The 14,256-nt window shown below is 48.7% G+C and overlaps 1 protein-coding gene across 4 annotated transcripts in view; it reads right to left on the bottom strand.

Annotated features, from left to right (window-relative positions):
* The window catches only part of FGFR1 (fibroblast growth factor receptor 1), a 185,599-nt gene extending 179,380 nt beyond the window's left edge, over nucleotides 1–6,219 (bottom strand). For 2 of the 4 annotated variants that reach the window (XM_069214012.1, XM_069214013.1), the window contains exon 1: nucleotides 5,744–6,219. The gene's annotated coding sequence lies outside the window, so the exon portion shown is untranslated. The remainder of the gene's footprint in view (nucleotides 1–5,743) is intronic. The other 2 variants (XM_069214014.1, XM_069214015.1) reach the window with 1 other exon arrangement.
* Between the last annotated feature and the right edge of the window lie 8,037 nt (nucleotides 6,220–14,256).

Raw genomic sequence — 14,256 nt, 5'->3', positions numbered from 1 at the left:
TGCAAGCAGGATGGAATACAAGGCTATCTGTGTTATTCACCAGTCATCCTAACAAACTGAGTCAAAAGATACTGGAGCCACCATCAACCTTACAGAACTTTTTTAGGTGTAAACACTGCAGGAATCTCCATTCCTAGAAAATGGAGGAAAATTTGATCGAACAATACAGGTGCGGCTCCTCCACTAAGCTGCCTCAGGCCGGCCAAACACACATGCGCACTAGGCTCTCTCCAACCTAGTGGAGACAGCAGGCAGAGACTCCCAGTGTGCTCTGGCCAATCCAAATGCAGCTGTCATGCTGCCAGCAGCATGACAGCAGCGTTCAGATTGGCCGCAGGGTGGGAGCTGGTGCCTGATGCAGGAGAGGAGCGGTGGTGGTGGCGGCAGTGACAACTATTCAGGTAATTTTTTTAATTTTTTTTTATTAATACCCCAACCCCCCCACCACCCCGCGCCACTCCTGACTATGACCACAAATCACAAACACAAGCTCTACCTCCATCTTTGAATAGGACTTTTCATTGACTCCAGTTATGTTTACATATTTATGTGGCCATCTTGCATGGTGCTAGTGTTGCAGTGAAGGGGGAAGTATTTTACACCTCATAAGTAGCTTGCAGCAGCAAATAATATATTGTTTGCCACTTAGAAGCTTTCTATACACAAAGCAATCTTGTTTTTTTCCCCCACGTAGCCCCTTTTCATACAGATTTGTTACTTTGCCTATGCTTTTTCCCCAGCACACAACTCTGTATTAGGAGAGAGAGCCATCGGCGTAGTGTTTATTGCCTTACGAATAAAGACATCCAGGCTGGTGATTAGGATGTACTTGAATGCTTTAATTCGTTCTGTTTAGGTCACAGGGAATAACTATCCCATATGGAAAGTGTCTGGAAATCCCTCCGAGTGGAACAGACGAGACAACTGTCTCATGTGGACCTATGCGGCAATTAATACCAGCATTTAAAAGATAATCACAGACTATACATTAAGTTCCACTCAGATCAGTTTTAAACAAATTTAGCTTGTGTTTGGTATCTTGAATAACTGGAGTGGGCCTCCACGTTGAATGCTTCCTGTCTAAACAGACGGCAACTCTGGCTAGTCCACCAAAAAGGTCAATAGGAATTTAGTAGAGGTATTAGGGCACGGGAAGATGTCCGGTTCCCCCATGTTGTCTTAAAATACAACAGAAGTTTCACAAAGGCAGCCAATCAGCCTTCCTTTGCATGCATTGGAATTAAACTGCCACATGCAGACAGGTGAAAAGGGTAATGCTTGCCGAGAGCAGCCTCCAGTAAAAACTGAGGACAGTAAAAAACGAAGAAAAAAAACGTAGACAAAATGCAAATTGTCTCGGGCCCGGTAAATGTTGGTCAGAGTATCCAAATCAAGAGAAGAAGGTAAGTAAATAGACTGGAGAGAATTGCCAAACTGATGGCTCTACATCTAACCTACGCAGTTGAAAAGCTGTGGATTACCGCCCAAGGCGAAACAAAGGAGTGAAGAAACCCGAAAGACTGCATGAAGATAAAGAAAAGTGAATAAAAATGAGCCACTGAGCCAAGGGACTAGAGCCCAAAATAGAACACAGAGCCTTCAAGCACACGGACGTTATCTTTTTTTGGTGCAACCCTGATTTTGAACAAAGCAGTCTGTCACGGTGTGTGCAGAGCAGTAGAAGACCTGTGCCTGCTCACGGTAGGGAAGCTAATTCCACGCGCAAACTGAGCAACGCCACACTGGAGATGAAGTAACCTTTCCAAAGCAGTGTGTGTTGTCAACGCCTGCACGCGCAAACATCCATCTGCGCTACTTGCTTCCGCAGTTTGCGCAAGGTTTCGCCGGCATCCACTCACTAGTACCAACACGTGCGTTGGTACGGACATCAGAATTAACCCATTCTGGGCGCACAGGAGTTCAGCCCTCCAACACAAGATTCAATGGGTCATCGCGACTGGAACATTACATTTTGAAACATATGGCTACTTCTGATAAAAAAAATATGGCGCGCCCCCATTATTTTCAAACACCAAAGAGTTAGCATGATGCAGAAGGCAAAACACTTTAGCCGACCGACAGGCTAAACGTGAAGATGGACAGGTGCGGTAGGTTTAGAGTCCACGTAGTCTTCACTGGCGGTAACTTTTACATGAGAAACGCTTATTATTTTAATCCAGGACCACGTGACCAATGGAGGTGTTCAGAGTGCGCCTTAACGGGGCCACTCCTGTGTTACAAAAAAAAAAAAAATTCTAAACGCAACGTATGCACAGCTCCAAAAAGGTTAATACCAAGCCAGTGTCAGAGCGGTGAATACCCAAAAATAATGGTGCCGTCCACACACGGGATGCTCATATATGGAGAGAAGGATAAGACTTCAAGCCACCCTAACATGTCGGCCCTGCCAGGTTTCTCAGGTCACTGCCTTAACTAACTGCTTCAGTCCAGAGTTTATTCTTTGAATTCTGGGACTTTCGGCCTTGCAGTCCTACTACAAAAATCACATAAATGTCCAGCATGTGTCGAAAAACAGAACCTGGATGGGAGCAGCGTGTCACTCGTGGACATGGAAATTTGGCAGGTAAGACCCAGGGGCGCTGTATACAAACGAGGAGCGCAATGTACCGCGAAGCACGCTGATGCGCAGCCTCTGGGCAGGACAGACTAAACGTGCCAGCTAAATGTAATCTCGACAGGTCGTTGGATGAAGAAAACAGAGCCTGGCCCCACTTCCGGTGCATCCAGAGGGACACTCACCGAGCACGTGAGCGCGGTGATGCGCGCGGCTCCTCACGCGACCTGACTCAGGGCTGTGGCTCCCGCGGGAAGCCGCCTCACAGACCTCGGCTGTGGCAGGGGGTGGGAGAAGAACCCAGGGAGAGCTGCCCGCTCCTGAACCCGTGCAGGACAGCGGGAGGCTGCTAATAGGGAAGCAAAAGATATGTGGGGGGGGGGGTTCATGTACCTCGCCACTGAAGATGGTACACTGGACGCCGTTCTTTGACACGAACTTCTTGGTGGGAATATGTTTTTTTTTTGTGTGTGTGGTTTTTTTTTTCTGCTAGAGATACACCTTGTCATTTACCCCGGAGTCAGCATGGTGGGGAATCATTCACCAACTAGAGCCAATCGGACAAATCCTCTTATTATTGGCCCATATGAGAGGCCCTCGCGCGGTGGAGGAGGGTCAGCTGTGGCTCCGCTACAGTTAAAATCTTCTAAATGGCGGTGTCACCACGGGACACACACCACAACATGCCCTGCGCGCACGAAAGCAGCAGTGACCGGTGAGCTAAAGGCACAGAAGAGAATAAACATACACGGCCACAGGATAGCGCTTTTATATTTTATGGGAACGGATTTTTGTTTTCAGGGGGGGCCTAGTGATAGAAAGGTGCAGGAGCGGAAGCCAGGAGATGAAGTGTATACAGATGCATTAGAGTTGGGTGTGAGTCAGTCTTACAAGTGAGGGTTACACTCAGGATCGGACTGGGACAGAAAACGGGCCAAGGCACGCAGTTAACAGTGGCTCCGTCAGTGAAGCGAGGGCCCCATTACAGCAGGAGACAGAACAAGGAGTACGTCACAAAAGTGCAGAAAGCAGCCCGGCGCGGTTTACATTATTATAGCAGAAGATGGCGCCAATTGTGAAATTATAGAGCTAGAGGTGAAGCCAGTTGTAGGTTAAAAACGTGCAAAAAGGCATAGCCATGTGTGGGTTACACCAAAGAACCATTATTTATACAGTGACAACGACCTCTCACAGGGCGTTCAGGTGTGCACAGTGCCTGGGGTGAGGCAAGTTACATTCACACAGGGGCTGGGGCAGGAGAGGGGACCGGGAGGCACGTTCGTTCACTGCAGGAGAGGGGACCAGAAGGAATACTCCAGTTCAGGGGAGGAGACCAGGTGTAGAGTTAGAGAAGTGCAAGAGAGGGGACCGGGAGTAATGTTACATCACTCTAGGGGTAATGTTAGATTAGTGAAGGAGAGGGGACCGGGAGTAATGTTAGTTCACTGCAGGAGAGGTCATCAGGAGATGGAACTAGGTGTAAAGTTAGATTAGTGCAAGAGGCGAGACCACATGTTACATCAGTGCAGGAGGCATGTTAGATTAGAGCATGGGAGGGGTCCAGGAGTAACGTTAGTCAGTAGTGCTGGGGATTGGAGGTTACAGAAGTGAAAGTTACACGTATGCTCCACGCGATTTCTCCGCAGCGCACGGGCTCCGCTAAGCTCTCAAAAGCACGCGCTGTCCCATCCCCTTTTCCCAAAATTTACTCCTCGCATCCCTCATACACGCGTCACTCACTCGCCAGCACAAAAAACAACTGTTCCCAGCAATCCCTTTCCACCGCATCCCCACCTCTTCTCGCACTCCACCCCCCTAACTAAGCAGTCACGAACACACCACATTCCTTACGCCCAGCTTGCAACAAACACCAGGCATGGAAAACACGTTTTAAAAAGTAAGGGTGGGGGGGTGTTGAGATTTTACGGGAAGCCTTTATAGGACGGTGGTGCTAGAAAAAACGAAAAAGTTTATGTCCAGGCGCGCGTTCCTCCATCTCTCGCAAAGGCGTCCTCCCCCAATGGAACAACTCCCTCCCCACCCCCCTCAGCAGCGCTCGTATGAGCACCCGGGATCACCCCAAAGAAACCACTACTCTCATCCGGGTTTGCTGCAGGCTTCCACCCCCCCAAACTCCCATTATCAACCCCAGCGTTAAATGTTCGTCCCTGGAACCACGAGGCAATCCACGCTCCGGCGCATCAAGGCTTAGTGGCGAAAGCCCCCCACAACCCTCCTCCCTGGCAGGGGTAATAGCTGTTCTCCCTTTCTGGTCCAGAAGGGCCGCCCTCCCCCTCCTTTAAGACGGACTCCACTCCTTCGGCCCTCCAGCCCCAGGCCGCCCCTCCCCCGGGCCGGATTATTTTCTTTGGCCCGAGGCATGGCTTTTCCCCCTCTGCCTGAGCCGAGCAAGCTTTTGTTTTCTTTAGTGTTAGGGAAGCAGGAGCGGGCTTCCCGACAACAGAAGGGGGTTGAAACATCAAGTGTTGGTGAACCACCGCACCCACCGGAGATTCACACCGTTCAAACTAATCTCGTTCCTCGCCTATCCCTTGCACTTCTCTAACACCCCCACCTCAACATGCATTTCTAACCAGTGGCGTGGGTGATATGAGCCCTACAGAAGGCAGGGGAATCAGACCCTACAAACCCTACTTTTTAAGTAAAAAAAAATGAAAAAGTGGAGGGAATCCTTTTAACTCCATGGACGTCGGTTCCACTCCACATGAGCTACTATTGATAGCTACGCCCCTGTTCCTAATGCCCAACACACTTTTTAAGGCTGCAGTGCCACGAAGCACGGCGTCAAGGAGCCTTTGGAACAATTGCAAACCGGCACAGCACACACAACTCTGAGTGTTTTCATGCGCACACCAGACATCCCGTGAGGAGTGATTGCGATCCAGCTCGAGCCCAGAAGCACTTCGAGGGAGGCGGATAGCGCCCCCTAAAACAGTCTCGCGTACAGAAGAGCTTGTGGCCGAAAAGCGCACAATGGCATTCCCTCAACCACTGTGATCAAAGCTCCCAACTCTCGCACAACAAACTTGTGACCAGCCCTGCACAGGTGGGGTCTGCCCTATGGATGTACTAGTGCTTTTCGGGGGTGGCTCACAGTCCCATGGCTCTACAGCAGAGTCCAAGGTGTTTTACTGATGTCGAACTCACCTTCAGTCCAGCTGCTCCTTCGCACCCTGTAGATCCCAGATGAAAGACACGCCAGTCGCAGAGAAAGTCACCAAAGAGGAACCCACCAGCAAAAGCACTCCTTTTGGAGGGCGGATGCACGTTTGGGGAGTCCACCCCCGCGAACGACGAAACCACTCAGTCCGGTAACTTGGAGCAAGCAGCCCCTGGAGAGACCACCTAGAATCGGGGGAACGGCCGATCCGAGCACCTCAACCAGCAAAGTCCGGGCGCTAGCTCCAGAGCCTCTCTTCTCCCTGCGAGCCTGGCTCCTCCGGTCCCTTTACCCTGACGCGGTGCGCTCCGCTCCAGCACTCCCTCCGCCGGTCCTAGGTCCCTGCAGGCTCGGATAATCCTGGGCTCGCTGCTCGTTCCCTTCCGGCACCACCGTTCCCTTTGTAGCTCCACCAGGCTCTGACTCAGTTCACTTCCCACGCTCCCACCTCTTACTTCCAGGCCCACACTCTCCGCCCTGCAGGTCTCCGCTCCCGCTGGCCCACCCCCTCCAGCCGGCGGCCCCTCCCCCAGCGGCGTCGGCATGCTGGGGATTGCAGTCTCCGCGGCGCTGCAGGCGCAAAACCCTCCGTTCTGACAACTAACTGATAAGGGCCCTAAACCCCAACGAAACTGACCGGTTCCTTAGGATACACAGGGCGGTCTTACTCTGGGCGAAATGGCAGACGCATGAAACCTGGCTTTAATATTATTAGTCCACGTGTCTACAATTAAGGAAAAAAGTAAGATGGTTGAAGACCTAGGAGTTTTCCTTTGTAGGAAAGAGCACCATTGGAATTAAAAGTTATGGGAGTGAGCCATCGATAAAACGCTTTTCTATGCGTTAACTGATTCGCTTTTTTTCGCTTGCAATGCAAAGATACCTCGGCGGGCTAGGACCTGCTGCTCAGTTTTATGTACCAGCGGCAGGATATAGGGGTGCAATTTTGAATCTTGGCTGCATCGGCTAAGTCTTCCCTTTTTCAAAGATCCATAAACATAGTAGCCTTGGGTAAAAACCAAATGTGCGTCCTACAAAAAGAAATATGGGTCAACATTATGTACATGTCTTTATTATGAGAGTAACACGACGCAATAAGCTCTAACACAACACCAGAAATTTACAGGTCATTGTAAGCAACTGCTGTCACCGACCTCTCCGGAATTTAACCCGCAGAAACGACTTTATATTGAAAGGAAGTGTTTGAATTTTTTTTTTTTTGGGCGGGGGGAGTGGGTGGGGGGGGGGGGTGGTTATGACAAAAAAAGTGCCAGCCTAAAAGCTATGACACGGATTCAAATTTCTGAAATACATGTTTGAAGTTAATCAGCTTTAAGCACAAACAAACCGCTGAACGAAAATCGACCTATTTAGCAAAGTACTGACCTGCTTAGCATGTCACTGACCACTTTAGCATACCAATGACTCCACCTCCTTACAATAATGTAAGCAGCTGCCTAGACGTTCACAGATTTCCATTAAACTCTCTTGCCTAGGACAAAAACTGGCCAGTGTTACACAGAGATCACTTTGCAAGAAAATTACAATTTTAGCATAATAAAGACCAGATTAACACAAAGGATGGAGCTTGCTTGGTAGCTCCATGTATCTGACATGCTTGAGTAAAAAGGTCACAGGCTTGAACCCACTGAGGAGATGAATGAGCACTTCACCAGAACATGGATCAACTGGGCATTAGCGCTGCTATTGTTGGGTGGTGTTTGTAAAGTGCAGCATCTGCCATATGCATGGACTCTAGGCACTACGAGCTTGCGAGAGGGCGTCCTGCCTTGCTAGAGTGCGCGAACACAGTAGGGGAGCCATGTTTCACGATTTTTAGACCCTTAAGAAATACTTTTTCTCTTCTCCCCTTATCAAGTCAGAAAAAAATTGGTTAATTCTTTGTTACTTCAAGAATCGATCTCAGTAGCTCCATCTATTTAGGTCTGCCCGCATGTCTAACAGGTAGGCGGCCCTGATTCTGAATTTGTCGGAGTGAAGGCTAACTTAGGACATAGCTATTTATCGGGTGCAATAAAGGGCACCTATGACGAGGTTTTGGAAATAACATCTGCACACTACACTGAATACAGAACTCTTTTCATCGTTAAATTCTGGCAGGAATGACCTGCTGACATTTAATGGAGGGGGAGATATTTAAGTCTCCCCATAGTTACCAGATGTCAGTAAATACCACCCAACTCGGGATCCTTATCCCAGCGCAAACTGGAGTTTACTCAGGTGTCAGAAAATTCCCATCAACTTGTACTCAGGGTCACAGACTTCACATTGTCCAGAATGGAGGTGCCAGGCTCATATTTGTACCTCTTTTCTCGATCACCTCAAAAGCTTGCACTGGTTACCAGTCCACAAAAGATGTACGTTTGAGGCTAGCTGTTTCGTTCCACAGTATCAAAGTTGAAATATCGACCTGCACACATCAAGGAGCTAGAGAAGTAAAGGGACCTTTTCTATCTGCTGCCTCCGTTATCTTGTTAAAGGAGGTCATGGGTTAGTCTGAGTCTGGTGTTTGGGTGGAAATCTGACTGAAGGCTGTGAAAGGGAAGGTATGAGTCTTTAAATCCTATGTCATGGTGTCAGTGTTCAGTATCTTGTTTTTACGTGCATTTCCCTGACTGTGTACCAACCAGGGTCCCAGTGTCTATGTCCTTGTTCGGTGAGCCAGAGTTCATCCCAGAGTCCATATCTGTACACCTTGGTCCATGTCCCTGTGTGAGTGTTCCACGGACAATGTCCCTTTCAGTGCCTCGGTGTCCACATACCAGTGTCTGTTTACCCGGTCCCTGTACCCATGGCCATGTTCTGATGTCTAGGTGTAGGTGTCCATTTCTCAGCCGATGTACCAGAGTCAATGTCCTAGTGCGTCTCTGACTGTGCCTTTCTTCTCTTCACCGTGTCTGTTCCTGTGTCCATATTCCGGTCAGTATTCCAAAATCCATTTTATAATTTGAATGTCCCTTTCAGCATCCAAGCAACAATTTCTTGGTTAGTATCTGTCCATGTCATGGTGAGAATGACTGCCATTTCCCAGGGTTTTTGAATCCAAGTCAATATCCTATTGACCTAATCACTAGTTTTATTGTCCTAGTTTCCACGCAGCTGTGTCAATGTTATTTTATCTGCTCCTAAGAGTCCATGTCCCAAGGTCTGAGTCCCTGTGTCTTGTCCTAGTGTCTCAGTTCTGGCATGCACACCCTATTATTCTATCCCAACGTCCATGTTTTTTTACTCTCAGTGTCCATGTATTGGTAGCCATTTACTGGGGTCAGTGTCCTATGCCCAAGTCTGTGTTCCAGTTTCCTTGTCCCATTGACTGTGCCTGCTCTGGGCAGTGTTAGTCCCATGATCCATGGCTGAGCATTCCAATATCAGTGTCCCAGAGCCTGGCCACATCGCTGCATCAATGCACCTGTCTCCTTGCCTAGCTGAGTGTGTCCTTCCTAAGAGCTATGTCCCCATTTCCAGGTCTTTTTGTCCATGTACAAGTTTCCTTTCCCTTTTATGTGTCTGAGTGCCCATATACATCTGCCCATGTCTGGGGCTGAGTGTCTGTTTATCAATAACCATGTTCTGGTCTCCCAGTCTCTGTTCCTCATTTTGTGAAAAAGTCCCTGTGTTTAGTCTGTGTTCATGTGATGCGTTGAGAGTCCTTGCATCCTTGGTCTGATGATTTGGCCCCGTGTCCATGTCCTTGTACTAGCAACCTTTGGTGTTCTTCCACAGTATCAAAGTTGAAATATCGACCTGCACTTATCTTGACTCCTCACTATCGACTACCGGCATATCATCAACTTAAGAAGATGTGGAGTTAAAAATAGTAAATCTATACTTCATTATGTATGCTTCTTGTGATGATACATTCATAGTTGGTATTGTGACAAACAACCACACTGATGTCTGACACTCACATGTTTGTCAGTATCTGTATTCCATGATCTTTGTACTGCAGCCCATATACCAGTGTCACTGTCCTCATGTCTTTGCCTGGCTCTTACAATTTTTTTCCATTGTCACATTCCCTGTCTATGTTCCAGTTTTCCTGTCCATAGTCCAATGCCAAGATTCCAATTTCCTGTGTCTCATTATTCAAATTTGAGTGTCCCAGTTTATTTCCAGGGTCAATTCCTGTTTTTCAGGGTTCATATCCCAGTGTCACAGTGTTCCAAACTCTGTACATTCTGTTGGATCTGTGTTCTCTTAGTCCACATCTTGGTGTCTGTGTCCCTGCATCTCTGTTTGTGCTCCAGTGTCTTCATTCCAATGTACATACCTGTGTCCATATTTCTGTCCCAGTCTCCTTGCCCATAATCCTAGTCACTGTTCCTGTCTCCGTGTCCTATTACCGTGTTGCATAGTCACAATCCTAATGTTTGGTGTCACACGGTCAATGTCTCATTAATGGGTCTGTGTCCCATTATCAGTGTCCATGTTCCAGTGTCCATATCAGTGTTCATGTTTTTTTCCAGATTCCCTTTCTCAGTGGCCCTCTTAGTATAAAAGAATGACTACTATATATTATTTATGTTGCATACTCTACAATGTAGATCTCAGGGTGGAAACAGGCCGTGTAATATTGGAAAACATGCAGGAACCAGTGCAGAAACACAAGTTCCCCTATGTTATTCCTCAATTCTCATGGGCCAACTTGTAACGGTCTGATATTCCTGCATCCTAGAAGTCTTGATACCAGAAGGGGTTGTAGTTGAGGACTAAGGAACTGATTTAGAGTTTGGTGAAGGGGTTACTCCATCACAAACATGACAGATATCCTGTCCTCCGTATTACAATTTGATTATAGCCTATGAAACTTGTAATACGGTTGACAGGATATCTATCACCTCTGTGACGGAGTAACCCCTCCTCCCAACTCTGCATCAGGCCCTTAGTCTCCAGCTCTTTCTTTGCTTTGAAATTGCAATATTCTAGTGTCTGTGCCAGACCATTTGATATTCTATTACGGTTTCCTCGTCACCTCCAGGGTCTGACTTGCCTATTGGGCAATCAGGCAGCACCCGACAGGCTGGTCGGACAGCACAGTGTACTGACTGGTTTTGTGGCTGTTTGTGGCCTGTTTTATGGTGCCCTGGGCTGGATTTTCCTATTGGTTTTCATAATGGTAAATCAAACCTTGCCTGCAGAAAGCTCAAATCCATGCAGTCGTCCATATCTTGCAAAACACATTTACAGAATGTCTTTAAAAGTTAAAAACTGCCACAACTTGCAAACATGAGCTACTTTTTTAGCTGTCTAATTCGTTAAGGAGAGCCCTCTTCTATTTTTGTGCCCGGGACTATTTTTCGTCTACGGCTGACCCTGTTCACCTCATTCGTTAAAGAGCAGTTCAAGCACTTCTGACCTTCTTTTTGGGAACTTCCTTAGGTTACTATGGAGCTTCACTGGACAACCCTTGTCTCATGACCCATTCTTCTAGAGTCGGACTAGAATATATACCTCTTCTCTGCAGCATTTATGCTTCTCAACTATTAAAATACTTCTAGCATATCTCCCCTGTTTCTTGGTAGAATGTGAGCCTGTCCAAAACCTGCACTCTCCGTAGCTGTGACAATAACTGTCTATGTAATCCACGGTCATCCTTTACGAGAAATGGTCTCCAGTCTGCATACTGTAGCATTGGTAGCAAAACTTTCATTTAATGCTGGTGATTCATTCCAGTGTCCGGGTGTTTGCTCATCTGGGTTCCAGATGTTCTGTACAGTGTTGCCTTTTGCATCTTTAACATAGCTTTAGCTCCTTTATCCTGAGGTGTACAGCAACAATCAATATTGTATTTTTATAGTGCCGGTGACCTCTTAAATGCTCCTATCTCCCTTTACATGTGTGTATTGCAAGACCAACATATTTTGAAAATTGGGAAGACTTTTATTGCAGGTTTCTCAATAGTCACTTGTTTTACTGAAGGAGACGAACATAAATTGTTGAGCAAGCAACAGTAATTGAGTCCTTAATGTTTTTTAGAGCTAGATGTGAAATAGATATGGGTTTTCATAGTCTGCAAGAGGTGCTAATATAACATCCCGCTTCAGAAAATTCTTGAACAGGATCTAATAATTGAGACATTTTCGATTGGTGATGAACCTTACGAGGACTGCAAATAGGCTCAACAAATCTCCCCTTTTCACATTTTGGCAGCAGGTGAGCTCTGTCAGTGGGTGGATGAACCGCCACTTCCTGCTGAGCTGCTCAGAACTTCACTGAGCGTGGGGTCTTTTTTGTTTTTAACACAATTTCGCAATACCAAGGGGGTCATTACAACATTGGCGGTAACAGGCGCTTACCGCCGTGCAGAAGACCGCCAACACACCGCCGCGGGATTCCGCCACAGCTATTATGACCCACATCTTGAAATCCGACAAAATTCAGACACCCACACAAGTCCGCCACACCAAAGGTCAGTGATAAACTGGCGAAAACAAAACCGACACCGCCATGCCAACAGAAATACGCCCACACTATCACGACACACGAATCCACGCGGCGGTATTTCAACCGCGGTATTCCATTGGCGGTACACACCACCGCGCTCAAAATACACACACATATACAAAAGACCGCCACATTGGACAATTCGAAATACACACACCTGATACACACACCACTCCCACACACCCAATACAATATAAAACACCCACCCACATCACCCACAAAATCCTATGACTAAAAATTCAGAAAGAAGGCCAGAGAGAGACACCACCATCCACAAACTAGCATCCACAGGCACTCAACACCATCACCCACACAACTTCCATGAACAAAACACCACACACCACTACATATCACCACACTTATCACCACACACACCACCCCACACATCATCTACACCACCCCATGGCGCGGCAAAGACACCCCAGGTTCTCGGAGGAGGAGCTCAGGGTCATGGTGGAGGAAATCGTCCGGGTAGAGCCACAGCTATTTGGAGCACAGGTGCAGCACACCTCCATTGCAAAGAAGATGGAGCTATGGCGAAGAATAGTTGACAGGGTCAACGCAGTGGGACAACACCCAAGAAATCGGGACGACATCAGGAAGAGGTGGAACGACCTACAGGGGAAGGTGCGTTCCGTGGTCTCAAGACACCACCAGGCGGTTCAGCGGACCGGCGGTGGTCCCCCACCTCCTCACCCACAACTAACAACATGGGAGGAGCAGGTCTTCGCGATTCTGCATCCTGAGGGCCTCGCAGGAGTCGGTGGAGGAATGGACTCTGGTAAGACAAATCTTAACTATTACATCCCCCACCCTACCTGCATGCCATCACATACCCCCACCCTCACCCTCACCCCCACCCCATCACTCCAACTCCTCAAAAATGTCTCAATTTCACAAACCACCCATCCCAACACCAAGCCCTGCATGCAACACCAAAGCATGGACACCCATCACTAAAGCATGCCCACTTCACATACCCATACACCCCCCTAAACCATCATCACACAAGCCCCTACACAGGAATGCCAGCACTGGGGCACACGGTCACCTACCCATTGCACACCATGACACACACAGATGCAATAATCATGCTTTTCCACCCCTGCAGGACCACTACCCAACCTCACCAGACAGGAAGGTCCAGACATCTCCACCCCACCCACAGAAGAGACCCACAGTGATGACAGCAGCTCTGTCCAAATGGATCTAGATGACCAGCCTGGACCATCGTGGGCCTCGGGACAGTCGGTTCCCCTCACACAGGCACAGGCCACCACAGACCTTCCACCCTCTGGTAACACCAGCACAGCACCCACCCAGCGGGCCCATACCTCCGTCCCCAGGACACGTCAATCAGCTGTGTGTGCCCCACTACAGGGAACCCAGGATAACCCACCACCCCAACAACAACAGGGACCTGGGGGCAGTGGCAGTGGGCACATGCTCCAGGGTACGGAGGCCCAGGAACACAGGGGAACTGGGAGGGCTGCTGTGCGACAGGGGGCTGACAGGCCAAGGGAACCCACTCTCCACGAGGCCCTCTCCTCCATCATGGGAGCATACCACCACTCCCAGGAGACGATGGCAACGGTCCTGGCCAAGTTTCAGGAGACCCAGCGCATGCAGGAGGAACATTATTTGGGGTTCAGGGAGGAACTCAGAACCATCAGCTCCGCCCTGGGCACCATCGTAGGGGTGCTGAAGGAAATACTCAACACCAGGAGGGACACTGTGGCACTCCAAGGGGCCCCTGACACTAGCATGGACGATGAACTGCCCACCACCTCCGCCGGCGCTAGTGGACAGGAGGCACCGCCACAGGACCACCACACCAGAACCCCACCCCCTGCAGATGGAGAACCACCCCACAAGCGGTCCCTGAGATCCAGGAACAAGACAGAGCACGATGCCAAGACCCCAGCCAAGAAATGAGACCACCCTGATTGTCAACCCACTGTCCCACTTTGTCACCCTGTCCATATTGGAACTGCCCCAGCTCCACTTCCTATGCCCATATGGGCAATGCACCTAT

Source organism: Pleurodeles waltl, chromosome 11 (genome assembly GCF_031143425.1).
Source record: "Pleurodeles waltl isolate 20211129_DDA chromosome 11, aPleWal1.hap1.20221129, whole genome shotgun sequence".
In the NCBI taxonomy this organism is placed as follows: Eukaryota; Metazoa; Chordata; class Amphibia; order Caudata; family Salamandridae; genus Pleurodeles; species Pleurodeles waltl.
The sequence above is the reverse complement of the archived record's forward strand: the minus strand, read 5'-3'. Positions and strand labels throughout refer to the sequence as shown.